Source organism: Nyctereutes procyonoides, unplaced genomic scaffold (genome assembly GCF_905146905.1).
Source record: "Nyctereutes procyonoides isolate TBG_1078 unplaced genomic scaffold, NYPRO_anot_genome, whole genome shotgun sequence".
Classification (NCBI taxonomy): Eukaryota; Metazoa; Chordata; class Mammalia; order Carnivora; family Canidae; genus Nyctereutes; species Nyctereutes procyonoides.
In genome coordinates, this window is record NW_026575022.1 from 4,151,481 (window position 1) to 4,178,330 (window position 26,850).

General features: G+C 35.2%; 1 protein-coding gene and 1 long non-coding RNA gene across 2 annotated transcripts in view; one reads left to right on the forward strand and one right to left on the reverse strand.

Annotated features, from left to right (window-relative positions):
- LOC129520989 (ephrin type-A receptor 6-like) overlaps positions 1 to 26,850 on the forward strand; it is a 727,437-nt gene that overhangs the window by 203,732 nt on the left and 496,855 nt on the right.
- Positions 16,755 to 26,800, reverse strand: LOC129521035 (uncharacterized). The gene is made up of 3 exons (XR_008666745.1): positions 26,736 to 26,800; positions 20,618 to 20,712; positions 16,755 to 17,301 (listed from the first exon to the last, which is right to left on the reverse strand). It is a non-coding gene; the product is annotated as an uncharacterized LOC129521035 (long non-coding RNA).

Consider the following 26,850-nt stretch of genomic DNA (forward strand, 5'->3'; position numbering starts at 1 on the left):
AAGGAGGATAAACACAGCCATAGCCATGACGGGCAGGCATTGTGAAGAACCTCAGAGCAGATACCACATTAAATTCACTGAGACACTCTTACCCATTGTACTCGATGGCCATTGACTTCACTGTCTGTGAACTTCTTTTATCATCCTGACCATTTCTTTCTTTTTTTTTTTTTTTGATTTTTATTTATTTATGATAGTCACAGAGAGAGAGGCAGAGACACAGGCAGAGGGAGAAGCAGGCTCCATGCACCGGGAGCCCGACGTGGGATTCGACCCCGGGTCTCCAGGATCGCGCCCTGGGCCAAAGGCAGGCGCCAAACCGCTGCGCCACCCAGGGATCCCTATCCTGACCATTTCTGAAGTAGCTGTTGGTGGCTGAACAGCTTTCATACATGTTTAATGATAATCTGTTTTGAGAAATTTAGGATCACTTCATAGCTATAGGTTCTTTTAGACCAGGTTAACGATTTGTCGGCAACAAAATTTCCTAAAACTCAAAGTAGCCTTTTAATCTATTTGTCAAATTCCCAATTCTAGAACCTGAACACATAGTTTATTTTTAATTTACATTAGAATCCGAGGAGTTCTTGTTTGTCGACCGCTTTTCTTCATACAGAGAAGAGTAGAATCATGCAGTTTCCACTTTAGCATCACGATCACTCACATATGGCCTTATAGTCATCTATATCTAATGAGTGGAAGAAGGAGGGTATATAGAATGCATACCCTTTTCCTAAAAGTCTTGGCATAGAAGTGACTTGTAAGTTCTACCTACAGATGCCACACTTTCAAAAATTATATACACCATTGAGTAAAAACTTTTTAGTGTGAACTTTTATATTAAGCTATGTATGTCCAGTATATATAATCAAGTTTTTTTAAATCAACAGATAAACAGAAGCTGTGTAACAATGTTACATCAACCAAATAAAAATTAAGCTAATTATATCAAATTAAACATTAAAAGAAAAGTTACTCTGGGGTGCCTGGGTGGCTCAGTTGGTTAAGGGTCTGTCTTGGGCTCAGATCTTGATTTCAAAAGTCCTGGGATGGAGCCCTGCAACTGGCTCCCTGCTCAACAGGGAGTCTACTTCTCTCTCTGACTCTGCCCCTTCCCCCTACTCTTGCACACTTGCTCTCTCCCTCTAACAAATAAAATCTTTAAAAAAGAAAAGAAAAGTTACTTGTATAAATTCAAACCTGTTTTCTTTTCATGGAAAAGAAATAGGATTCTACTATTTTGAAGAGGGAGTGATTATTTCTACATAGCATCCTCAAATAGCAGCAGAGAACATTCAGGATAAACCTTAAAATAGAATATTATGTAGTACATTGAAGGCATAATGACAAAATTTTACCAAAAGAAATCTCACTTTTCATTTTATCAAAATACAATAATAAAACATTGTATTTATTAAATCTGTACATAATTCAGATTGAATCATATCCCAAGCATCATAACAACTAAAAATAGTAAAGTTATAATATCATACATCTTAAAATTTGGGAATAATTTCATGTTATAAATTTTTTCATTATATATTCATAGCTGGCATTGGAACTACAGAGGTATGATTGACTGTACGCTCCATATGAACAAAAGTGTAGTAATTTGCATTTTCAGATATTTACATATTTAAGCTCTAGGGAAGTATATTTCAAAGGACAACATAATTCTAAGAAAAACAGGCTTCAAAGGAAAAACTTGATGCAGAAAAAAGAGTGGATGAAACAAGGTAGAAGAATAAGGTATCTGATATAAATACATTTAATATGTTTACGTTGTTTTAAGAAATCTTGTGATCCTTTGGGAGAAAAGCGTTCTTGATTTCGTTTATAATAACAGTTAACTCTAATTACCTGGGAGTTAGTGATAAACTCAAATACACATTGTGATGACATTGAAGGACATCCTTAATATTTTTGAGTCCTTTGAATAATGACTTAGAATTAAAGAGATCACTGGTGTTCTCAGTTATGTACTACATAATTGTTTTAAGAAGTAATTTTTTATTGTACTTGACTTTTTTCTTTTTTACATGTAATACTATACAATAGAAAAATTTAGTGATAGTAAATAACTTCCTATCATGATTCTGTATGAATAATAAACTTTGATCACCAATTATATTTTCAGTCTGAGCTTAAGACAAACTCTCTGTTTTCAGAATGAGTCCCAATAAATAAGGAATATAGTATTTAGTCTCACTTTTACAAGGAACTGTAGAGTGGTGATAAATTTAAAAGGATGGAGATTTCCAATTGCCAGTTGCTATATACAAGGTCTATCACCATATAAAGAAGCATGCAGTACCAAAATTGATGGGAACTCTGGGAACATAAAAACAAGCTCTGCTTTATCTTCAGCAGTGGACAAGGAGAATGTGTGATTTATTCCTATTATTTGACAGCATCAAAAGTGACTGCTATAAAAAGTCATGAAAACCTCTTGAATGATGCAAACCCTGTTTTTTGGACAGAGATAAACAACCATTGTTATGGATGGAAATCTTTAAATAGAATCACTGAATTTTTTTGTCTTTTTATTAAGATGACTATATCCTTATTTCTTAGTTTTATTTCTATTTCTGTTTTAAAGTTAATAACATTTCAGGATGGGTTATTATTTACCCTACCACAGTGAAAAAGCTTATGCTCTTTATTTTGACAAATCAAATATTTTTAGTAAAATTAATTGTAAAGATTTTAATTGGTAAAACTTTGAAATGGCAGTAACTATGAGTTATGTGAGAGCTTTCCTAAAGATTTTTTTTTATTAATTTACTAATTGCATTATGATCAAGAGCATACTCTTCTTAAAGTTCAATTATATGTGGCTATATTCGCAAGTAATTACATTACTTGATTGCTTAATGTGAACAAATTTGCCATGCATATGAAATACTGTATTGTGTACTTCCAAAAATTATTCTGTAAATAGCATACATTAATTAGTTAATAGTTTCATTCATGATGGCTGGTAAAATTTTTTAAAAGTTCTTTGTATATATTGAAATGGCCATAAATTTTCTTTGTAAACCTACCTATGAGACATAATCATATATTTCCTTAGATGACCCATCTTTGATTCAGTTAAGTAATGTTCTTTGGTCTTGATGCATTTATTATCTTAATGTTGAATTATACATTTTCCTTAAATTTTTAAAATGTTGGCAAGAGGATATCAAATGCAATGAAGTACAAATGTGTTTTGAGTGATGTAAAGAATAGAATAATGCCTGGCTGAGAAACTGTGTTCCTGGATAAGAAACTTAAATATTTGGGAGATATAAATGCTAGCTTAGAATTACAAACAATTCACACTCAAAATTATTATTTATTATTATTTTAGTCACTTTGAACTCAATAAAAACAATTATAATTTTTTTTTATGAAATAATACATGGAATGGCATATGGATTATTTGAAAAGAACAGTAAAGGAGAGCAAGATCCCTGTCAGATATTAAAATATATTCAAGGAAAAATATTTAAAATATGTAGTATTAATTCCCCCAAAAAATATTTGTCAATGGTATGAAGTAGAAAGGGAAAAAGTAGACTAAATCACATGAAATAGTTCAATCTGTGGTAAAATAGAGTTTACTAATGGGGAAAATAGATGGGTTATTTAAAATAGTGGTTCTTAATAGAGGTTGGAACTGGGGAGAGGAGAGAGTAATGATTTGGGTGTTGGGCCAACACTATCTATCACCTTTTACCAAGTCCCAGAGGAGTCAACTGTTGAGCTAATCTATCTTTAGAAAGTGTATAATTAACCTCCATTGTACATTAGTGTAGGGAATCTATAGGAACAGCAGTCCCATAGAGACTTCTTGCTGCAATAAAATGAAACCTAAGGCAAAGTTTAAAAGATGCTGATTTGTAAGATACAAATTAGGATTTTCATTGTAATTCACAATTATGATGAAGCAGTAATTTTTGAAGAATTAAAAGAAGGCAAAAGGAACATTGCTCAAGTATGAAAGTATGAGACTTTATAGCCAAAGTTGACTTTGTTTTTCATCCCATTTTTTTTAAAGACATCCTCTAGGTACTAAATATGAAGTTTGGTCTATCAAAGGAAAACCTTAGATTATTTTTGATATTGTTAGAGAAAAAAAATATTAGACACTTGTTAAAGAATTCTAAGATAGATTTTATATAGGGTAACTACTACAAAGGAGTTTTGCAGTTGAGAAGAAATGAGCTCAACTCTGAATTCAGCAAAGAAAAGTGTAAATGTATAGCCAAGGAGTAGGGCAGTGGGAGTCAGGAGGTGGAAATCACTAAAAGGAAACATCAGAGGTAAGGGATGATCCCCGCTGAACTGACCTGACAGGATTCTTGCCAATGCAAAGGAGGGTGATCAGATACCAGGATATAAGAAACTGCCAAATATTGAGGCTGAGGGATTCTCTCTAAACTTAAGACTTAGCAAGATTCTTGCTAAAACTAGACTCTAGAGGAACAGAATCAAAGCCCATAATTTGGTCTGGTTGAGCAGGGGGCTTAAAGAAGCCTGACTAAAAGTTGGTAAGGAGAGGCTATCAATATCATGTAATACCCTATAGCAGGGTTGGCAAACCAAAGCCTGCTTGCCACCCCAGCCTGTTTTTGTAAATAAAGTTTTTTGGAGAACAGCCAAGGCTGTTCCTTTATATTGTCTGTCACTGCTTTTAAACTATAAGAGGAGAGTTATGTAGTTGCTTCCGATACCATATGGCCCATAAACCTAAAATATTTTGTTTCTTTTCTACAGATAATGTTTGCAGACCTCTTTCCTATAGGCAGATTAATGTATCCTTGAGAAATAGAAACAAAATTATCAAGATTGTTCTTTCTGTTACCAAAACTCAAGTTCAGCTGCCCATCATTCCAAAGGCCAATACTCAAGAGATGAGTTTTGATTGTAATGGAATATGAGTTTTATTCAGGAGGCTGGCCAGCTGAAGAGAAGAGCCGAAGGCCAACTACAGAGGTTTCTGCCTGGCCCGGTGTTTTTTAGGAGTTTAGAGTAGTCAGTCAATGAAGGTAGTACAGTGGTCTTTAACATTTCTTGATTATGTGCAGACTTGATTGTGCCAGCTACAGGTGTCTCAGTGCTTGAAGGTTGTGCAAGGGAGTCTGGTTCCTTAGTGCCTGGGGCTTGTGCAGAGGTGCTCTGTTCTTTCAAGGAGAAAATGCATAATCTACAGATATGTGAAGAAAGGCTAATCAATCACACTGGCTAAGGGTGCTTACTAAAGCTTAAATATTACTAAGTTGGCCAGAGGGGCAGAGGCTGCCTCCTTTTGAGCCAATTATTAGGGTGTAACATTTTTGCAGTTAAATATAGAATAAAACTTCTAGTGGAACTGGTTTCCTCCTAAGTTAGCCATCTTTTTATTCAGTTATTTATTGAAGCATCTGTGCTAAGGAATATAATTTTAAAAGTGTTCACAGGGGATTTCATATTGATCTATTTTGGGAAACAGAATTAGATTTTTGCAAAGATCCAGAACTACCTAAGAGAAAAAAAAAATCAGTAAAATGTAGGGTGTGTGTGTGTGTGTGTGTGTGTGTGTGTGTGTTTTCATCAGAGAAGTATTGGTTCAGTGTTGGCTTTTTGCTTTTAAGCCTTTTCTCAAAGACTCTGATACTAGCTTGTTAATTCTCACTCAGGAATATCTTGACTCATTGCCATAGTAGACACTGAAGATGCATTTGTTAAAAATTGGCGAGTTGATAATTTATGTTCTTTGTGTAAAATAATATGCAGGAACAAATTATAAAATTCAGATTGTCTCTTACCTAGAAATTAAAAAGAAACAGATTTTATGTGAATTTATGAGATTCAATTTCCAATCAGTTCCCATTTTTTTTCTCCCTACTTTCAGATTTTATTGAACTTTCAGCAATTTTGGATATGTGTTTATTAAGGTAGTCCATAACCTTAATATTTACTGCATGCCTATTACATCCTGGGAACTGTGAATTGCTGTGAAATACTGAGATCTCTGCTACTCAGTACATGCAGACCTTGCCATACAATACTGTTTAAATAATTGAGCTGTTGCTTTTATACTTATATAGTGTCCACAATTTTATATATTTTGCTTTTTATGTTATAAAATATAGTTAGAATGAGCAATTAAAAAGAAATTCTCTCTAATTTTTGATAATCCTGTACTAGCAGGGTTTTTTTACAGTTCTTTTTCTTTTTCTTTTTTTTTTTAAGATTTCATTCATTCATTCATGAGAGACACACACAGAGAGAGAGAGAGAGAGAGAGAGAGAGAGAGGCAGAGACACAGGCAGAGGGAGAAGCAGGCTCCATGCAGGGAGCCTGACGTGGGACTCGATCCCAGGGCTCCAGGATCAGGCCCTGGGCTGAAGGCAGGCGCTAAACTGCTGAGCCACCTAGGGATCCCCCTTGTTTAAGGTTTAATAAAAACCTTTCTCTCTTTTTTTTTTTTATAAATTTTTATTTATTTATGATAGTCACACACACAGAGAGAGAGAGAGGGAGGCAGAGACACAGGCAGAGGGAGAAGCAGGCTCCATGCACCGGGAGCCCGACGTAGGATTCGATCCGGGTCTCCAGGATCACGCCCTGGGGCAAAGGCAGACGCCAAACCGCTGCACCACCCAGGGATCCCTAAAAACCTTTCTCTTGAGCTAAAGTAATCGTTTTAAATTATAAGGTGTGTTTTTTGCGATACTTTTTGTATGCAGATGAGTTTTGGGTATATATATCTTCAATAGTGCCCCCTTGCAAATTTATTATTACTGTAGTTTGTATTCATTTACTTTTATGTTTCTCTTTCTTACTCTCTGCCGCCTACCCATTTCTCATATTTATGCCTTTGAAGAAATCAACATAAGCTGCATAATGAATATTTTATCATTATGTTCACTTATATTTGAAATTTTTATACTATGTACCTAATTTAACTTTTCTGTAGATTTTTTATTACATTTATGCCATTCTTATTCTTGTCTTTTAATATAGCTAGATATAGATAGATATTCTAATCATTTATTATAATCCATCACATTTATTATAATTCCAAACTAAGAATTTGGAAAAATAATTTGGCACTTAATCTTCAGATATATTTTCAGTATTTCACAGTATTATCATCTCCTTTTTAAGGAATGTCAGTGCTATTCACTGTTTGAATAGAGTCTTGCTCTTCAAATAGAAGAGCCCTTCCCTTGCTTTCTTTTGCCCTTGCCCTTCTCTTCCCCCCTCTTCTCTATCTCTCCCTACCTCCCTTCTTTTAATAATGTCTAGTAATGAATGCACAAAAACTTGGTTGGAATACATGGAGAAATAATTGTGTAATGCATCACTTTCAAACAAGACTCATTTTGTGTGTGTGTATACCTGACATTTTAAAGAAGGGATTGTGATCTTTAAACTATAGCTATTAGTGATACTTAACATGATTGAATGGCCTGACTGATAAATGTAAAACATATCATGCAGTTCTTATGCCTACTAATGAAACATTGAAAAGAATCTAGCATTACTTCTGAAATGTATCTTTAAGTGAATATTACTTCAAAGGCATGATCAAAGTATGTGAGAATTCCTAAAGGAGATAGCAATGCTTTTTTGAGAGAATTTCTCTCACTATGATAACTATGATAATGAATGTTTATTTATTTACTGTCTGGTAGCCATGGAGTAGTAGTATTTCATGAAAAAAATTGTAATTTTGCCATGGCAATTTGAATTCCCACGTGGCCAGCATTTCAAAGTTTGTCTTACATATATATTCATAAACGATGAAAGTGTTAATTCTAGTTAAAATGATGCCTAGTTCATTGGTAGGTCTAATGAAGCCTCCAAGGATAAGTAAATCAAAATTGAAGATTACCGACAGAAGTTTTATTGGACGTCGTTGGTTATTTTCACTCCTTTTCATAGAAACTTATAAAAGTTAGGGGTTAAAAAAGAAAATATAAAACATCAAAAGCACTGTGGAAGATAAAGGCTTCTTGATGAAACCTCACATTGTAAGAAAAGCTAAGTGGGAAAAATTAGTGCAAAGATAAAAACTTGAAATGATCTTTCCTAGCTGTCACTAAAGAGGTTCTAAAAAATATCAGTGGAACTTCCCCCAGAAACATTAGATATATCTATATTCTTTCCCAAAATATCTGAGATGGCTTGGATTACAGCTGATTTCATTTCTTAATATAGGAGGACCATCAAGTTCTATCTGGACCATCTGAAAGCCAAAATAAATATGCTTTTAGAATAAAAGTGTAAGTGTTGTAAGGACAAAAAAGTCATTCAAGCTCTTCTCAACTCCAACTTGTAGCAATTATAATGTTAAAAAGAAATACATATATATAATTATATATACATATAAAATAATTAAAATAAGTTGTGTTTGTGAAAGTCTTTGGGTTCATGATGATAATCAAAAGAGATAAGTTAAAATAACTTCATGTAGAATGGAAGGGACCAGGGAAAAGAGTGGATACCTTCTTTTCAAATGCACATGAAACATTCTCCTGGATAGGTCATATGTTAGGTCACAAATCAAGTCTCAATAAATTTAAGAAGATTTAAATCATATTCAGCATCTGTTCCAACAATATTATGAGGGTAGAAATCAATCACAAGAAGAAAACTGGAAAGCTCACAAATATGTGGTAATTAAACAACATGCTGCTGAAAAATCAGTGGGTCAACAAAGAAATCAGAGCAGAAATACAAAAAATACCTTGAACAAATGAAAATGGAAATACAGCATAGTGGGCACTTGGGTGGCTCAGTGGTTGAGCATTTGCTTTCAGCTCGGGTCGTGATCCCAGGGTCCTGGGATCAAGTCCTGCATTGGGCTCCCCACCGGAAGCCTGCTTGTCCCTCTGCCTGTGTCTCTTCCTTCCTCCCTGTGTCTCTCATGAATAAATAAATTAAAAAAAAAAAGGAAATACAACATTCCAAAATCTGTGGGATGCAGCAAAGGTAGTTATAAGAGGGAAGTCTATTGCAATAAAGGACTGAAGAAACAAGAAACAAGACAAATCTTAATCTAAACTTTAAAGGAACTAGAAAAAGAACAAATGAAGCTCAAAGTTGGTAGAAGAAGGGAAATAATAAAGATAAGAGTGGAAATAAATAGATACTGAAATAAAAAGTAGGAAGGATCAGGGGGGCTTGGGTGGCTCAATGCGTTAAATGTTTGCCTTTGGCTTAGTTCATGATCCCAGGGTCTAGAATCCAGCCCCACGTGGATCCGTGCTGAGCAGGGAGCCTTCATCTCCCTCACCCTCTGCTTACTGCTCCCCCTGCTTGTGCTTTCTCTCTGTGTGTCAAATGAATAAATAAAATCTTTTAAAAAAAGTAGGTAAACGATCAACGAACCTAAGAGCTAGTTCTTTGAAAAGATAAACAAAATTGACAGACCTTTAGCCAAGAAGAAAAAAAAGGGGGGGGGGGCAAATAAACCAGAAATGAAAGAAAAGTTAGAACTGATATCACAGGAATACAAAGGATCACAAGAGACTAGTAGGAAGAATTATTTGCCAATAACTTCATCAACCTGTAGGATGAATTCCTAGAAACAATCTTCTGTGATTAAATCATGAAGAAACCGTAAATCTGAATACAATAATTAGTAGGTAAGGCAATTGAATCAATGATCAAAAACATCCCAACAAACAAAAGTCCAGGACTACACAGCTTCACTGGTGAATTCTACCAAACATTCAAGGATTTAATACCCATTCTCGAACTCTTCCAAAAACTTGAAAAGATGAGAACACTCCCAAACTTATTTTATGAGGCCAGCCTTTCTTTGATATTAAAACCAGATAAGGACATCACAAAAAAAGAAAATTATAGGCTAATATCCCTGGTGAACACAGATATAAAATTTCTTGATAAGATATTAGCAAACTGAATTCAGAAATACATTAAAAGTCTCATATACCATGATCAAGTGGGATTTTTTTCTGGGGATATAAGAATGGTTCAACATCTGCAAATCAGTCAGCGTGATACACTGAATCAACAAATTGAGGGATAAAAATCATGATTTTCTCAATAGATTCAGAAAAAAAGACCATTTTGATAAAATTCAGCATTCATTTAGGATAAAAACTCTCAACAAAATAGGTATAGACAGAATGAACCTCAATGTAAGAAAGGCCATATAGGAAAGCCCATAGTTAGAATCGTACTCAACAGCGAAAAGTTGAAACTTTTTCCTTTAAAATCAGGAACAAGAAAAGGATGCCCCTGCTTACCACGTTTATTCAACATAGTATTAGAAGTTCTAGCCAGATCAATAAAGCATAAAAAAGTAATAAAAGGCATCTAAATTGGAAAGGAGGAAGTAAAATTCACTTTTGTGGATGACATGATTTTATATATAGAAACCCAAAAGACCACCAAAAAGCTGTTAAAACTAAGAAATGAATTAAGTGAAGTTACAAGATACAAAATCAATATACAAAAATCAGTTGGATTCTTATACCCTAACAGTGAACTATCAGAAAGAGAAATTAATAAAATAATTCAGTTTATAATTGCATCAAAAAATAACTAGGAATATATTCAAGGAGGTGAAAGATCTGTTTACTGAGAAGTGTGACATTGTTGAAAGAAACTGAGGAAGACTCAAATAAATGGAAAAATACTCCATGCTCAAGGGAAATAATATTGTTTAAATGTCCATATTACCCAAAGCAAGCTAAAGATTTAATGCAATCTCTTTGATAATGCAAGATCAAAATTCTAAAGGCATTTTTTATGAAATTAGAGAAAACAGTTTTAAAATTTGTATGGAATTCTTTTGTGAAAGACCCCAGAGAGCCAAAGCAATATGAGAACAAATCTGTGTGTATCATACTCCCTGATTTCAAACTATCTTAGTAAGTTATAGCAATCAAAGCAGTGTGGTATTGGCATAAGATCAGACACATAGATCAATGGGACAGAGTAGAAAGCCCAGAAATAAGCCTGTCCAGATATGGTCAATTAATTTTTTTTGGCCAATTAATTTTTGACACAAGAGGTAAGACTGTGTGATGAGGAAAGGACAGTCTCTTCAATAAATGGTGTTGGGAAAATTGGACGACCACATGCAGAACAATGAAAATGTATCACTATCCTATACCATACACAAAAATTAGATTAACATAAATTAAAGACTTGAATGTAAGACCTGAAACCATAAAATTAGAAGAAAACATATGCAGTAAGCTCCTTGACATTGGTCTTACATTACTAAGATTACTTAGATTACTATTATTTGGATCTTCCTCTAAAGGTAATGGCAACAAAAGCAAAAATAATTAGAACGACATTAAACTAAAAAGCTTCTGCACAGTGAAGGAAATCATCAACAAAATGAAAAGGCAGCCTACTAAATGGGAGGAGATATCTGCAAATCATATATCCCGTAAAGGGCTAATATCCAATATATCAGGAACTCAGACAACTCAAAAATACCAAACAATCTGATTTAAAAAAAATAGAGGATCTGAATAGACAATTTTTCAAAGAAGGCATACAAATGAGCAACATGCACATGAAAAGATGCTCCACATCACTAATCATTAGGAAAATGCACATCAAAATCACAATGAGATATTATGTCATACCTGTCAGAAGGACTTTTATCAAAAGGACAAGAAATAGCAAGTGTCATCGAGAATGTGGATGACGGGGAAACTCCTGTGCACTGTTCGTGAGAATGTTAGCTGATGTAGCCACTATGCACAACAGTAGGAGAGTTTCTCAGAACACTGAAAATATAACCACTTATGATCCAGCAATTGCACTTCTAGGTGTTTATCTGAAGAAAATGAAAACACTAATTTGAAAAGAAATTTTTACCCCTGTATTTATTGCAGCATTATTTATAGTAGCCATGATATAAAAACGACCTCTAAATGTCCACTGAAACCTGAATGGTTAAAGATGTGGAACTACAATACTACCCAGTCATAAAAAAAAAAATAAAATAAAAAAATGGAACCTTGCTATTTGTGACATGTGAAAGGACCATGAGGGTATTATGCTAAGTGAAATATGTCAGATGGAGAAAGATATGGTCGATTTCTCTTGGATGTGGAGTCTAAAAAACAAATGAACAAACCCCAGAATAGATACAGAGAACAGACTGGTGGTTGCCAGATGAGAGAGAAGCTATTGAGGAGATGAAATGGATGAATGGGGAACAAGAGGCACAATCTTCAAGTTATAAATAAGTCACAAAGATATGTACGGCATGGTGACTATAGTCAATGATATTGTATTGCAAACTTGAAAGATACTAAGGAAGTAAATCATAAATACTGCCATCACAAGAAAAAATACGTAACTTTGTGTAACTTTGTCTGTTGAAAGATGATAACTAGACTTATCGTAGTGGTCGTTTCCCATTGTATGCAAGTGTTGAATCATTATGCTGTACACCTGAAACTAATGTTATAGGTCAGTTATACGTCATCAAAAATAAAGATTTACCATCTTAAAAAAATGACATTAATTGCATTCCAGGATAAAATTCCTCTGTCATGATTTAATATCCTTTCTTAATATGGTTGCATTTCATTTCCTAAAAATTTTTAGTTTCTGCGTCCATGTACCTTAGGGCTATTGACTTGTAATCATCTTTTATTATTTCTGTCTGGTTTTGGTATCATAGTAGTATTGAATTGATAGAATGAATTGGTTAGTATTTCCTACTTTTCAACATTTTCAAAGTTTTTTTCAGAGTAGGTTTTTTTTTTTAATATTTGGTAAAGTTCACTAGTGAAGCCATTTGTAGTATATCAGTGTTGGCTTTTTCCCTTATATACATGTGCTGATCATCACTCAACTAAGTACTCAGGGGGGTCCCCCTGTAAACCTTAGAGTTTTGTCTTTTTTCATCAGTCCCCTCTCTAGTTATAAATACGTACATGTATGTAAAATGTATGCATATATATGTATATAGGTACATATATGTATAGATTATGGATCTGGAATATACATGTATTTATTACATTTTCATTTTTTTGTGATAAGTCTGTGTCTATCATGATTAGCTATGCAAATCTTTTAAAAGATTTGTTTATTTTTGAGAGAGAGCACACACTTGCATGTAAGCGAGGGGAGGGGCAGATGGAGAGGGAGAGAATCTCTTACAGACTCCCCACTGAGCACAGAGCCCTTCATAGGGTTTGATCTCACAACTCCAAGATCATGACCTGAGCCAAAATAAAGAGTTAGATGCTTAACAGATTGAGCCACCCAGCTGCCCCAATTAGTTACACACTTTTTAAAAAATCTATATAATTAGAGAAGGGTAAATACAAGTGTGGTATATGACTATTGGTGTGGCACATTGAATTATTGCCCTCAATTCTAAACTTGTTTTCAAGCTCATTCCTTCATAACAAACTAAGAACCTAAGGTAAAGTTGCCATTTCTAAGTCTACGTCTCTCAAGGCCTGCCTTGGGTTTTGTTTTCTTGCACCTCAGCCAATACTGTGAAAAGCTAGTATATGCTGGAGTAGACTGAACCCAGACTATAATGAGGAGCCAAACCCAGCCAGATCTACAGATTAAACCACAGTCTCCCTGCCAAGTCCAGGCTAGATCAGATGATCTCAGCAAACCCCCAGAATAAATATTAGGAGATGAATAATACAGATATAGCTATATCTACTGGCAATAATAAAACATGAATAATGCATACAAAAAGCTAATAGAGCTGGTCATTATATCAAAATGACAGGATAACACATCCTCTGACCCTGGCCAAGCTAGAAAAATATATCATTTCTAGGACAGTCTGGTTTACAATAACCTGAAACGGGCCTGTGCGATATCTCCATTTGTTGGAACATGGATAAATAGTCAAGGAAATGCAGAAAGGAGAGACAAAGCAATAACAATCAATGCTAACAAGGATAGGAAGAAACTTAAGAATCATATTATTACGATCAGCCATTGGGTCCCGAAGTGAAAAATGCATAGTCGATTATCTAAGCTTAGTGCAGCCTGTGGGAGGGGTTTCACAAGGAGAGAGTAACACTAGTCTAACATACTAACTCCTCCCAGTCATGTGGATAGGAAATTACACTAAAGGAGATCTGATGAAACTATTAAGACCTACCTTTATGTAGTGTTTATTTTTTAATTGTCTTTATGTGACTTGAATATAATATTTATACATATTTGAATTTAAATCATTGTCAACAAAACATTTCATTTTAGTAAATCGCAAGCTGTAAGTAACTTTTGGTATAGATGTTTAAATTTTGTAATTCCTGAATGAGTAAACTCACAGCCAGAGTAGGCAAAGCCAGGTCACTGACTCTTTTTTTCTCATTAATTTATCAGCAAGTTTCATAGATCCTACCTACAAAATTCACCCCAAATCTCCTCCTTCCTCTTGATCACTGTAAACTCCATAGGTCAGGTGTGGACCGGTTCGGCCTAACAGTTCTGTGTTTGAAGTCCAACAGTCTGTTCTCCTAGGAGCAGCTGGGCTTGTCTTTTGTCTTTCATTATCTTTATGATGTCTTGAAAATAAAATTCCAATTCAAGGTCTGGTCTGGTAGACCAGACCTGCCCCCCGTCTAGCTTAGCCCCCTGCCTGCCTCTGCAACTTCATCTCCTACATTTGCCACACTTCCCAGGAGAACATTCCTGCCCACATCACTTGATGGGTAGAACTCCACGAGCTGTTTCTTTCTTTAGGGCCTTTGCATTATTTGTTTTCTCTATCTTAACTGTCAGGTTTAATCCGATTGGTAGTGCAATGAAATAGAGAGGGTAGGCAAAAGTTGGTGAAGGCAAGCTTTTAATGGGACGGCTCTCGGGTGAGGTTCCGTGGCCCGCAGGGGAGGGAGAGAGTGAGAAGTGCCCAAAGGGAGTAACATGGGAGGTTTTTTATTTTTTATTCTTTTACAAGATTTTATTTATTTATTCACGAGAAAGAGAGAGAGAGAGAGAGGCAGAGACCCCGGCAGAGGGGGAAGCAGGCTCCATGCAAGGAGGCCGAGGTGGGACGCGACCCGGGTCTCCAGGGTCACGCCCGGGCGAGGAGCCTGAACCTCTGCACCCCCTGGGCGGCCCTACATGGGAGCTTTCGGAGGGGGAGAGGCGGGGGGCTGCGTCTGTGTGGGGTGATAACCGCTTATGCCCTTGTATGGGGTTTGGGTAAGGTGCATAGGCCCTGTCTCGCAGGGTGGCGTGCCCTCGGCGGTCCCTGCCGGCGGGGAAGTTCTGAGGTGAGGACCGAGGCGGAGGGGCCCCGCCGTATTGTTGGTGCCTCCGGACCCCCCTCGATCCCGCGGGCCCACATTAACTATCTCCCTTTCTGTATTCTCCTAAGGCTGCCATAGTGTAAAATACCACAGCATAGGTGGCTTACACAACAAGCACTTATCTTCTCATGGTTTTAGAAGCCAAAAGTGCAATATCACGTGGCCAAAAGAGTTGGTTTCTGGCGGGACAGCTCTTCCTGGCCTGCGGCCCTTTGCTTGCTCTTCTGCTCGGCCTCTCCCCGGTGTGCGCTCCTAATGGTGCTTCCTTTTCTTACAAGGATATTGGTATTATCGTGTTACAGGCCGGCCCTTAGGACTTCACGGCACCTTAGTGACCTTCTTGAAGGCCCTGTTTCCAAATACAGTCACATTGGGGATCAGAGCTTCAACTTAGGGAATTTGGAGGACCCAGTTCAGTCTGTCACAACACCTTCTCTCCTTCCCCTGCCGTTTAGATCATAACATGGCTGGTGACTTTTAATTCAGATCTTAGTTCCCATATCACGTCTTCAGAGAGTTCCTCCTTGACTGGTCTATCCACAGGGTAATAGTACAGACATAGGGGTACGTCAGACTCTGTTCACTCATCACTGAGATCACAATCACCAGAATTTTGCTTGGCACATTCGAGGCATTGAAAAAACGTTTGTGGAATGAATGCATTTTTCCAATGCTCTGGTTTATGGAGCAGCATAATTATTTCTGGGGGTGCTACACACTTGAACAATACATTTATTGTGCCTTTTCTCAGAGATACACACATGAGCTTCAATGATCCGTTCTGTTAGCCAGCAAGATAGAACACAATAATGTTATTCTAAGTATACCATTAAATAGAATAAGTGGGTTTTTTTTTTGAGGAGTTACAATCTATTATTGCTTAAATAAGATATTGTTATAATTTTTTTCCAGTGATTTCCCCTAGCTGTGTTATAATGGAACTTCTCTCTCTCTCTCTCTCTCTCTCTCTCTCTCTCTCTCTCTTTCTCTCTTTACTTGGGGGCTCTTCCTTGACTCTTTTTTGGACAGATACTGTAACTTTTCAGACTCTTGGGTTATTAGTTTATTCTATTATTCATTTTAAAATGTCAATCTGAAATTCCAATCAAAGCTTTTCTACACATACCATCTGTGCTGACAGCTCTTGCACTTTGAGAGTACTGGGGTGTGGGTTGGCTTCTAGACACCCCTTTTCTCTCCCACTTCTAGATACCAGCTCCATCTGTGATATGTCAGTAGCAGACAAATGTGTTTTTACAAGACTCAATGAGATTGCAGTCTTCTTTTTGTTGGTTGTTGCTGTTGCTTAGGCTGATTCTCACCGTAGATATCCTCTGTGTATCTGGCTTCCCAGTGCTAGTGCTCTGTGCTTTCCTCCAAGAGTTATGCAGTTGGTGTCCCATTTCTCAGATTATTGAAGAGGCAAATCAAGATTCAGCTTTTTTTTTTTTTTGGTAAAGATTTTGTTTATTTGAGAGTGTGCATTCACACAAGAGAGAGCACTGTAGGGGAGGGGCAGATAGGGAGAAGCAGACTCTCCACTGAGCAGGGTTCCCTACTCATCCCAGGACCCCAGGACCATGACCTGAGCTGAAGGCAGATGCTTAACCCGCTGAGCCACCCAGGTGCCCCTCATTTTATCTCTTTATTCTTCACTAAACTCCCCCCAAAGACTACTTGTTAGGTGGAATCACTATATTGTACACCTGAAACTAATATTACACTGTTTGTTAACTAACTGAAATTTAAATAAGAACTTAAAAAAAAAAACTACTTGTTAGAGAGACTTATGGCAATTTGCTTGAGTGGGTATTAGCTGATTAGCTGGTTTGCTTAAGTTCAGGAGACATATTCATATGCTTGCCATCCAAGAAAGTCTGTATTCTTCGTCAAAGAATAGGAAGGTGAATCATTAGAGCTTCTTGTTTGAGCACCTCCTTCTCTCTATTTTGGTCATTCTTTTCATGCGTGGGCAGCATTAAACTCTCTGTGGACCCAAGGGATCACCAATGTTTTAGAAGAGGGAATAGATCTGAAAAAAATAGATTTGAGAGACATTTTAGGCTATTTAACCTACATTTTAAGGATATTTAGCATTACATTTATGAAGGATTCTTTTGACTGCTTCACTTCACATCACCCCCAATGACCATTCTCTTTCATCACTCATTATTGCTGTCATGACTAGGGCCCCTGAAACTGGTGAATCTTGATAATCCATTTTTTGAAATAGCTGGCCCCAAATGTTACTTTGTGAGCTAAGACTATATATTCCTAGCAATGATGAAATTCCAGTTGGCTTTTTGTTGGAATTTCTGGCCATGGGAAAATTCCCATTTAACATTACATTACAGTAGCATTTTACAGCTTAATAGGCTTTAAAGTATATATCTTACCTAAAATGTTTATATGTAAAAGTTCTTTACTTTCTTTCATTTTCTATTATTTGACTTGTAGTTATTCATACTGTCACGTTTTATAAGATTAAGTTATATAAAATGTTTATACTTTCCTAACTTAATTTCTAATTTACATATTAAATATTTTACGTTTTAATTTACACTATAATTTTATTGTTTTGCCTTTACTTCTGTTTTTTTTTCAAATTTTCCTTTCTTTCCCACAAGGAATTCCTCATAATCAGAACCCTGTTTAGATTTCAAGGACTTTATTCTTATAATACTTATTTTTATAATTTCCTTCTAAACCTGTTTTTTGTGCTCTTGTATTATTACTATATATATTAATTTAGTGAAATGTTAGATGTAATAAAGCAGAACTAAAAACTTGTCAGAGAAAATATATTTTTTACTTTTAGATTATATATTCTTTGGAAGTAAATTCTTAGGGCTTTTAAGAACTTTTTTTATAGTGTTTCTCTTAAAGTTATTTTTCTACTTATATTCATTTAGATAAAAATCCTCAAGTAGAGAAATATCTCATTTTCTCTGCTAAAGAGTTATACAATTCAATTATTCATAAAGACAAATATCAACTTGAGTAAAGAATCATCTGTAAGACTAGCAGAATGAATCTATTGCAACATTTACACTTTATACCCTGAAATTGATTTTTTATGCATTTTAATATAGGCAGTATTTTGCATTTGAGTACATTACATCGGAAAGTAAAATGTCAAAGTATATCCCTCTCAGAGTTCACAGTCTCCACCCTCCCTCACATAGTTAGAGGAATTCTCTTATGACAGTATCTGCTGGTCAGTTCTTTTCTCATTCTTTTAGGATAAAATTTGCATATCAAAGTTGTGATGCAAGTAAAACTACTCTATCATGGTCCCATCTGGTTTTCTCATTCACCTGAGACCCAGTGTAGGAAAAAGGCATTTGATGGGAGAGGACAGCTAATTTTTCAACTGTATGACAATTTCTTTCAAATGGCAAAGTATACATATATTTTCCATATGTTTAAATTCTTCTTTGAAACTGTTAGAGTCAAAATATTGATCTCAGTAGTGGTAGGGGGGTAGTAAGGTGTAATTAGCAGGGTTCTCCAGTACAGCTTGCAATGATTTCATATAAAGAGCATTATCATTTTTTTTACTATGAGCTATAAACATTATAAATAAATTAATTTTTAGGCTTTAGAACTAGCATGCATATTCTGATACATTTTATTTCTAATCTGAAAGAAATTCTAGAATTAAACATTCTGAATTTTCAAACATGAAGAATTTGAACAAAGCCTGAAATGAACACAGGATTGTTTGTGGTTTATCTGTTTATTTTTTTTTCTTTGAGGATCTAAAACTAAGAATCTAAAATATATGAAAATCTAGTCCAAATTTTCAAAGTTCAAGTTATTGTTTACATGATTCATTTAACTCACATTTTCTGTGAGCCAAGTGTTATATTCAGAGATACCACACTTAAATAAGACACAGTCTTTGCCAGCAAAGAGTTAACATTTGCAAAGCTGCTCACTAATTGCTTCCTATCTTTTCTTCCAGTTTTAGTGTTATATTATTTTCTCACTGACTTGATTCTGATTTATTTGAAAAATTGTCTAAAGTAACTGAAAAACCAAAACCAAACCAGTATTTAATGAGAAGTTTTCTGGTTTCTGAATCACTGCAAAATATATATATATATTTTTATTACCATAAGCCTTTGTCAGAAATTGGTTATGACTTGGTTGGAAATGTTGCTTCGAAAGGTATACTTTTAAGGCGAGGTAGTATAATTTAACGATGAGGTATGCAGGCTCTCAAGTGAGTTCAAAGCTCAATTCTGACAGTCTCAGAGTAATGAAGCTGTTCAACCATTACAAGCCAGGGGAGAAAGCAGTGACTGTGTCATGTGGTTTTGTGAGTTTTTTTTTTTTTAAGATTTTATTTATTTATTCATGGGAGACAGAGAGACTGAGAGAGAGAGAGACAGACAGACAGACAGACAGAGACACAGGCAGAGGGAGAAACAGGCTCCTCGCAGGGAGCCTGACCTGAGACTCGATCCCTGGGCCAAAGGCGGTGCTAAACCGCTAAGCCACCAGGGCTGCCCAGTTTTGTGAGTTTTAAAAGAGATAATGTACATACAGGACTTAGCATAGCCCCTCTGACAATATAAGTATTTGCTATGTTAGCTGTTATTGTTAGGTAAATTTTCAAAAAATTTAATAAAAATGATTTAAAACCAAGGAAGAGGGAAAGAGAGAGATTAAATGAATGCATTGAGACTAAAGAGATAGATGATTGGGGGAAAAATGACTTTAGTGGTCTGAAACGGGCCAAAGAAACTTTATACCTACTTCTTAAAAGTGAAGGTGTTGATGCTGCTTGAAAAATATTGGTCTCAGTAGATTTTAGCTATTTTTGGTCTGTTAAGAATTGGCATGAATAAACATTAACAGGTTAATGAAACCTCTGTCTGAAAATAAGTGATTCCAGTTGCTTGTTTAATGTACCAAAACCCAACCTTCTAATGCTTTATAATGGTCTCAGTTCCTGTTAAAACTGTGAGGAAATAGCTTCTGTCCCAGAGGTATACTGCCTTTAAAGAAAGTCTATTTTTATTAACATCCCTTTGTGGCCATAACTGCTATTGTGTGGTTAGAGTAAAATATCTTGCTGATGACCCATTTCTGTTTCTAAATTTCTTAATCAAGAATGATATGCAATATAGACACAAATTTCTTTCCTCCATACTTACTCTTAATTCCCGTATCCTCATCCCCAAAGTGGAATTAGGTGTCAAGAATTCCTGTTAAAGCCGTCAGTGGCCAAATTTTCCTTGTTACTATCTAGAATTTTTAACATATTTAGCATCTTTTCAGAGTTTTGATGAGTTTTATTTTGGTATTCCAAAAATGGATCATAAAGAATTTAGGGGCACCTGGATGGCTCAGTCCAGTCGGTTAAGCATCCAGCTCTTGGTCTCAACTCTGGTCTTGATATCAGCTCTGATCTTGATCTCACTGGGCATGGAGCCTACTTGAAAAAAAAAAAAGAATTTAGAGAGGATATGGAGGGTGGGATAAATGATGTTTGATTATTCTATCAAGGAATGATTGAAGGAACTAATTTATCTTACATAGAAAAGAAAAAGCTGAAGAACTGATTTAGTGACCAACTCTGTAAAGAGCAGAACTAAATTGTAGCTTTCATTCCGTTGCTGAATTTGTGGAACTTATTTAACCATTTTAAACAACAGTTTCGTAGTAGGCAAAATGAAGATAGTACTTTTCCCTTATGCGTGTTGGAAGGCTTATAAATGAGACTATAAATTATTGAATATAGTGTCTGGTAATAAGGGGAGCTCAGCAAAAATGTCTTTCTTTCTTTCTTTCTTTCTTTCTTTCTTTCTTTCTTTCTTTCTTTCTTTCTTCTTTCTTTCTTTCTTTCTTTTCTTGTTTTTTTTTTATAAGTCACCACAATATCAAAATAGGAAATCATAGTTGTGATTACCCAAACTTTCAGTATTATCTGTGCTGTAATGATTAGCCATGGAATATTCTCTCTTTTATTCTCTAAAGAAAAATGAAAAAAAATTTAAATATTTTATGTATTTATTCATGAGGGATACACAGAGAGAGGCAGAGACACAGGCAGAGGGAGAAGCAGGCTCTATGCAGGGAACTGAATGTGGGACTCGATGCCGGGACTCCAGGATCACGCCCTGAGCCAAAGGCAGGCACCCAACTGCTAAGCCTCCCAGGCGTCCCAAAAAATGAAAAATTGATCTCTTTTCTGCAACAATTACAATGTTCTTTACAATGCAGTTACTTCCAAAAGAATTAAAAAGTGATGATGATGATTTTCCATTTTATTAAAACTATGTTGTTTGTAGATGTTATTTGATTTTATGTTCCCAAAAAAGATGTTGAACTGAAAACAATATAAGTATCTCATACACAACCAGTTAATAAAATATTTGTATTCTAATAGACCATAATTAAATATAAACTTAATGTCATTTAATAATTTTAATTCTTAAAATGATAAAAAGCTTTTTCCTTAAGTCTGAGCATTTGCCTCAGATCAATATATGTCTTTTTGTTCCCCTTTAATTGGGTGTTATAGAGTCAAAAATTTATGTATTTTAAATATTTTATTTATTTATTTATTTGACAGAATGAGAACACAAGCAGGGGGAGTGGGAGAGGGAGAAGCAGGTGAGCAGAGAGCCCTATGCAAGGCTCAATCCCAAGACCCTAGAATTATGACCTGAGCCAAAGGCAGATGCTTAACTGACTGAGCCACTCAGGTGCCCCAGATTAAACATTTAAAAATAACTAAATTAAATATTGCAGTTTTACAAAGTAAAAACAAAAATAAAGACTAGAAAAATTGATTCCCATATGTCACAATTGCAGCTGTATTACACTTCTTGAAACGTAACAACAATAAAACTCCAGTATGCATGGAGCATCCTACTTCTCTTTTTGACTGAATGTAAATAGAAGAATGAGTAACTATTTACTTGCCTTAAAATACTGAATTATCTAAATGTAATATTTGGAAAATATTTTTATAAAATTACTATCTAATATAAAAATATTTTCCAAATTTCATTCTTATGGTTTAACTTAGGATTTAGTTACTGTAAGAGGGAAACTAGTAACATCTTATAGGTTATTTTAAGAGTACTAAAATTTCATCTGATATCATCAATGAAATATAATGACATTATAGATTGAAAAAGATTTGAAGGAAAATGAGAAAAAGACTCAAAGTAATTTATATAAGAAAATACTGACACTAAATTCTCAAAAATAATAATATTGAATGGAAGAAGTTGGGGGAGTACATACTGAAGCACAAAGAATACATATTGAACGATATTCGAATTTTTAGGATGTAAACTATTCTGATTGAAGGGAAGCAGTGGTTAACTTGGGGCTGGGAAGGATGATTTTCAAGAAAGCACAGGAATTGGTAGGGATTAACGGTAAGGTTTTGTAATTCTGTTAAGGTGGTTTCATTAGAATTCATCAAAGCACAAACTTTCATTGGCTTTTTATTGGTTCATTTTACAGAAATCATATATCATTAAACAACTTTTTTTTTTTTAAAAAAAGAACAAGGACAATAGTTTTACTTCACTCGTTTTGAAGTAATATAAGGCACTATTTTTTTTTTTGCCAATGTGCTAAAACATAAAAGATAAGCCAAAAAACCATAATGGTATCATTTAAATCCAGCGAAGATGTGATGACCATGGCAGTATTAATTGGTCATACTTTTTTATTTTAAGATTTTATTTATTTATTTGGGGGGCAGAGAGAGAGAGAGAGAGAGCACACAAATCTGGGGAGGAGCAGAGGGAAAAGGAGAAGCCGACTCCTTGCTGAGGAGGGAGCTTCACCTGGGGCTGGATCCCAGGACCCTGAGATCATGACTTGAGCCAAAGGCCAATGCTTAACTGACCGAACTACCCGGGCGCCCCTGGTCACACTTTTGAATAGGCAATCTGGTTATGCATTTCCAGGGTCATGAAAAATGTCCCTATCCACTGACATATATCCACTACCATGAAATTGTCAGTGGGATAATCCTGAAAGATAAAGTCATATATAAAAAGGCTTTCCTTTCAGAGTAGGTTATTTAGTGGTTTTGAATCTTAGTCCAAATATTTAGCTCTGTAATAAATCTCTCTTCTTTTTCTCAAGGCAGTCTGATTCTATTCTTGAACCACCTTTCTACTGCAGAGGCAGGAATTCAACCTGAGTTGTTATTACTGACATCACCTAGTTGTGCCATATTTCTGAACCCTAACTCAATACCTGTGAATCAGGGACATCCCTCAAATTATCTGCTATTGTTTTGCACTGCTAACAGGGGTTAGGGGGACTAACCCCTAGTCCCTTAGTTTTAGTCAGGGGACTGCTACGTTCTTGACACTCTCTGTACAAGGCTGTCTTTAGAAGGAATGGGATACTCTGCCCAGAAGCTAGCCTCTTTGGCACCCAGATAGCTACCCCTTTGATGTCTTGCCATTATGGAGAGTTAGAACCATGGAACAAAGCTTATATCCACCCACCACTTCTGCAACTCCTTCTCTTCATCCCCCTTTCTACCCCTAAAAGTCCTCGTAACTTCCCTTCCCCTTCCAGAGCTTCTCATACAGTCTTTTCAATGAGTTTGGCTACCTCTTAGAACTTGGGTATTGAGATGTGTGTAGTACCCAATTATTACCTCATAAATTACCATGACAAATTCATTTTACTGATAACTAAATAATAGTCAAGGAATGAATTAGAAAAGTATCCATTAGATGAAATATTATGGTGATGTTAAAATTTTAGGAAGAGAAGCCAAATACAAACTTACATAAACTGTAAATATGATTCATAAGAATCGTGTATCTTTATGATAAGATTATGAGAATTTCCCCATCTTTTTACTTATGAAATTGTGTGTGTGATTTATTAAGAAAAGTGCGTGTGCATTGTTTAACATAAGCAAAGTGTGATGTGGCCAACTTAAGTCCAAAGAGTTGGAAAATATTGATGAACTGTAGTTACTAGGGTTATCCAATATTTTGAAAGTTGTACATAGTAGAAGGAGAGGGACTGAGAAAACTGCAAGAAGAGTTAAGGGGTTCTTAGGAATGTGGCAGTTTTTCCCCCAAGGAACATGGAAAGTCCTAAACTAGCAGTTGTGTGAGGAGCCATCAGAGACTGCATGTTTTCACCAGGGACACTGAACTGGCTTTAGGAGACAGCGATTTAATTTTTATTATGTACACCGTTTTATTCAGGTTGCATATTTAAGTACAATGATTGTAGTTAAAATGTTGTAAGTGTGCAGTCAGGTTAATCAAATTCTAAGTTGAAGAAAAATTAAATGTACAAAATTTAACCTAAGACAAGTTGCAACAGTTAATTTTAATGGAATATGTAAAAGGTGTGGTCAGTATGTCACCACAAATAACCAGTGAAGTAACATCATGAATTCATTATCACGTATATCATGAACTTTTCACCTTAGTTCTAGAAGTGACATTGAAAACAAATTATTTGAAAATCACTAGTGAGCTAACAAATAAAAAGCATTCTGATTTTAATCATGAAAGGTAGTGACTGTATGATGGTGCTTGGCTGAATAGAGTATGGTAAGGCTGAACATTTTCTATAGAAAATTGATCATATTAGGGGATCCCTGGGTGGCTCAGTGGTTTGGCACCTGCTTTTGGCCCAGGGTGTGATCCTGGAGTCCTGGGATCTCCTGCATGGGGCTCCTTTCATGGAGCCTGCATCTCCCTCTGACTGTGTCTCTGCCTCTTACTCTCTCTGTGTCTCTCATGAATATAAATGAATAAAATCTTTAAAAAAAAAGAAAAGAATATTGAGCGTATTATTAATAATAATAACTAAAATATAAGATGGTGAGGACTGTCAATATAGACCAAAACAAAACCACATCTTGATTTCTAAAACGGAAGATAAGTGAAAAATTCAAGTTCATTATTATGGAATAGCATTGAGGTTCAATGAATTTGCATTAGAAAAGATCCCCAATCAAAGCTAAGAACACAAAAAACAATTTTGCCTGATTACCCCCCCAAAATTATAATACATATTTTTGAAACAATGAGATCCTAGGTATAAAAAATATATAAGTATCTATTGTGGTTTTATAAATCAAATAATATTTTCTAAGAATTATGAGCTAAAACAATTTTTTAAAAACTCTGGATTTCAGAGGGTTTACTTCAGTTGTGCTCTTATATGATTTTTAAACTTCTTATTGACCACAATTATGTCCCATTATATCATAAAATAAAATTGTATGCTAAGTCTCCAGTCTAATCATTCTACATTGGCATTTTAAAAACAAAAAAAAAATTGGACAAGTTTTAATTTAAGTGTTCTTTTCCCAACTACTGTAATCAAATCGCTCCTGCTGTTAAAATGAAAATATAACTCATTTCTAAATTATCATTTCATGTTCGCATGAAAAAAATCATCTGATCCTAGTGTTGAGTTTTTACTTCTTGATCCCCAGTAAGACGTTAATGTGAAAAAAGAGAGCAAACTAAACTCTGTTCCTATTTCTTGGAGAGAATTTTACAATCTTTGTAATGATCAGTACCGTAACTGTACATTATCACAACCTCAGTATTTTCATTTTTTTATGGACTTAATATATGAAGTACTTTGTTGTGCATGAAAACACCATTTAGTATAATGGGAATGGTTCATCTAATTTTCTACATAGAAGTTTCTCTTTGTATTGGTATCGCTTTTAATTTCCATGTCAGCAAATGGGTTATTTTAAAGGCATTATCTCTTGCTTGAAGTCACCTTCAGAAACATTTAGAAGTCAGCCTTGTCTGAGCATATGCTTTTTTGTTTTACTTTTCCTTTACCTGATTGCTTTAAATCTTTCAGATTTAGCTATTACTTTTAGTAGATTACTTACACCAGTTGTTTTCAAAGTGACATAAACAGTCTACTAAAAATAATATGCACACATACAGAACACTCATTTCTAGTTTCAAATTGAATTGTTCATGGAACTACAGAAACCGTTACATGCAGAGGTCCTCTTTTTCTTCAGTTTTGAACTTTTCTGGAACCTCAGCAACTCAGGTTTCTCAAGATACATTTGTAAACTTCCTTGACCATTGTTGTATTGCATGAATGTTAAAAGTCCTTTTGAAAGAAATAGAATTGCAGCCATAATTCCACATGCAGTTATATTTTCAGAGTATAATGTTAGATTTCTAAGAAGAGTTTAAAAGTAAATGTAAACTCCATTCTTTCTAACACCCCTATTTCTTGTTTTGGTTTCTATTAAGATTTAGAGTATCTACAAATTCCCTTTAGAAACAAGTGAAATAATTCTTTATACAGTTAATTGCTATAGGTGAAAAGCACTCCAGTTTTCCCCCAAAGAAGAACACAAGCATTCCAACACTTTTCACTGTTATTTTGGGTTATCTCTCCCAGGTTACTTTTCCCCTACCTTCCTCCTTCCTTTTTCTGATGCTAGAGCAAGCACTTTACCTTTTCAGCAATTCCAGTCCCTCAGCGGGATGCTTTGCAGATAAAATTTCTCTTTTGTATAGAATACACAGTGAAGAAGTAAGCTCTAGTGTTACATAACTTTTATAGCCACTAG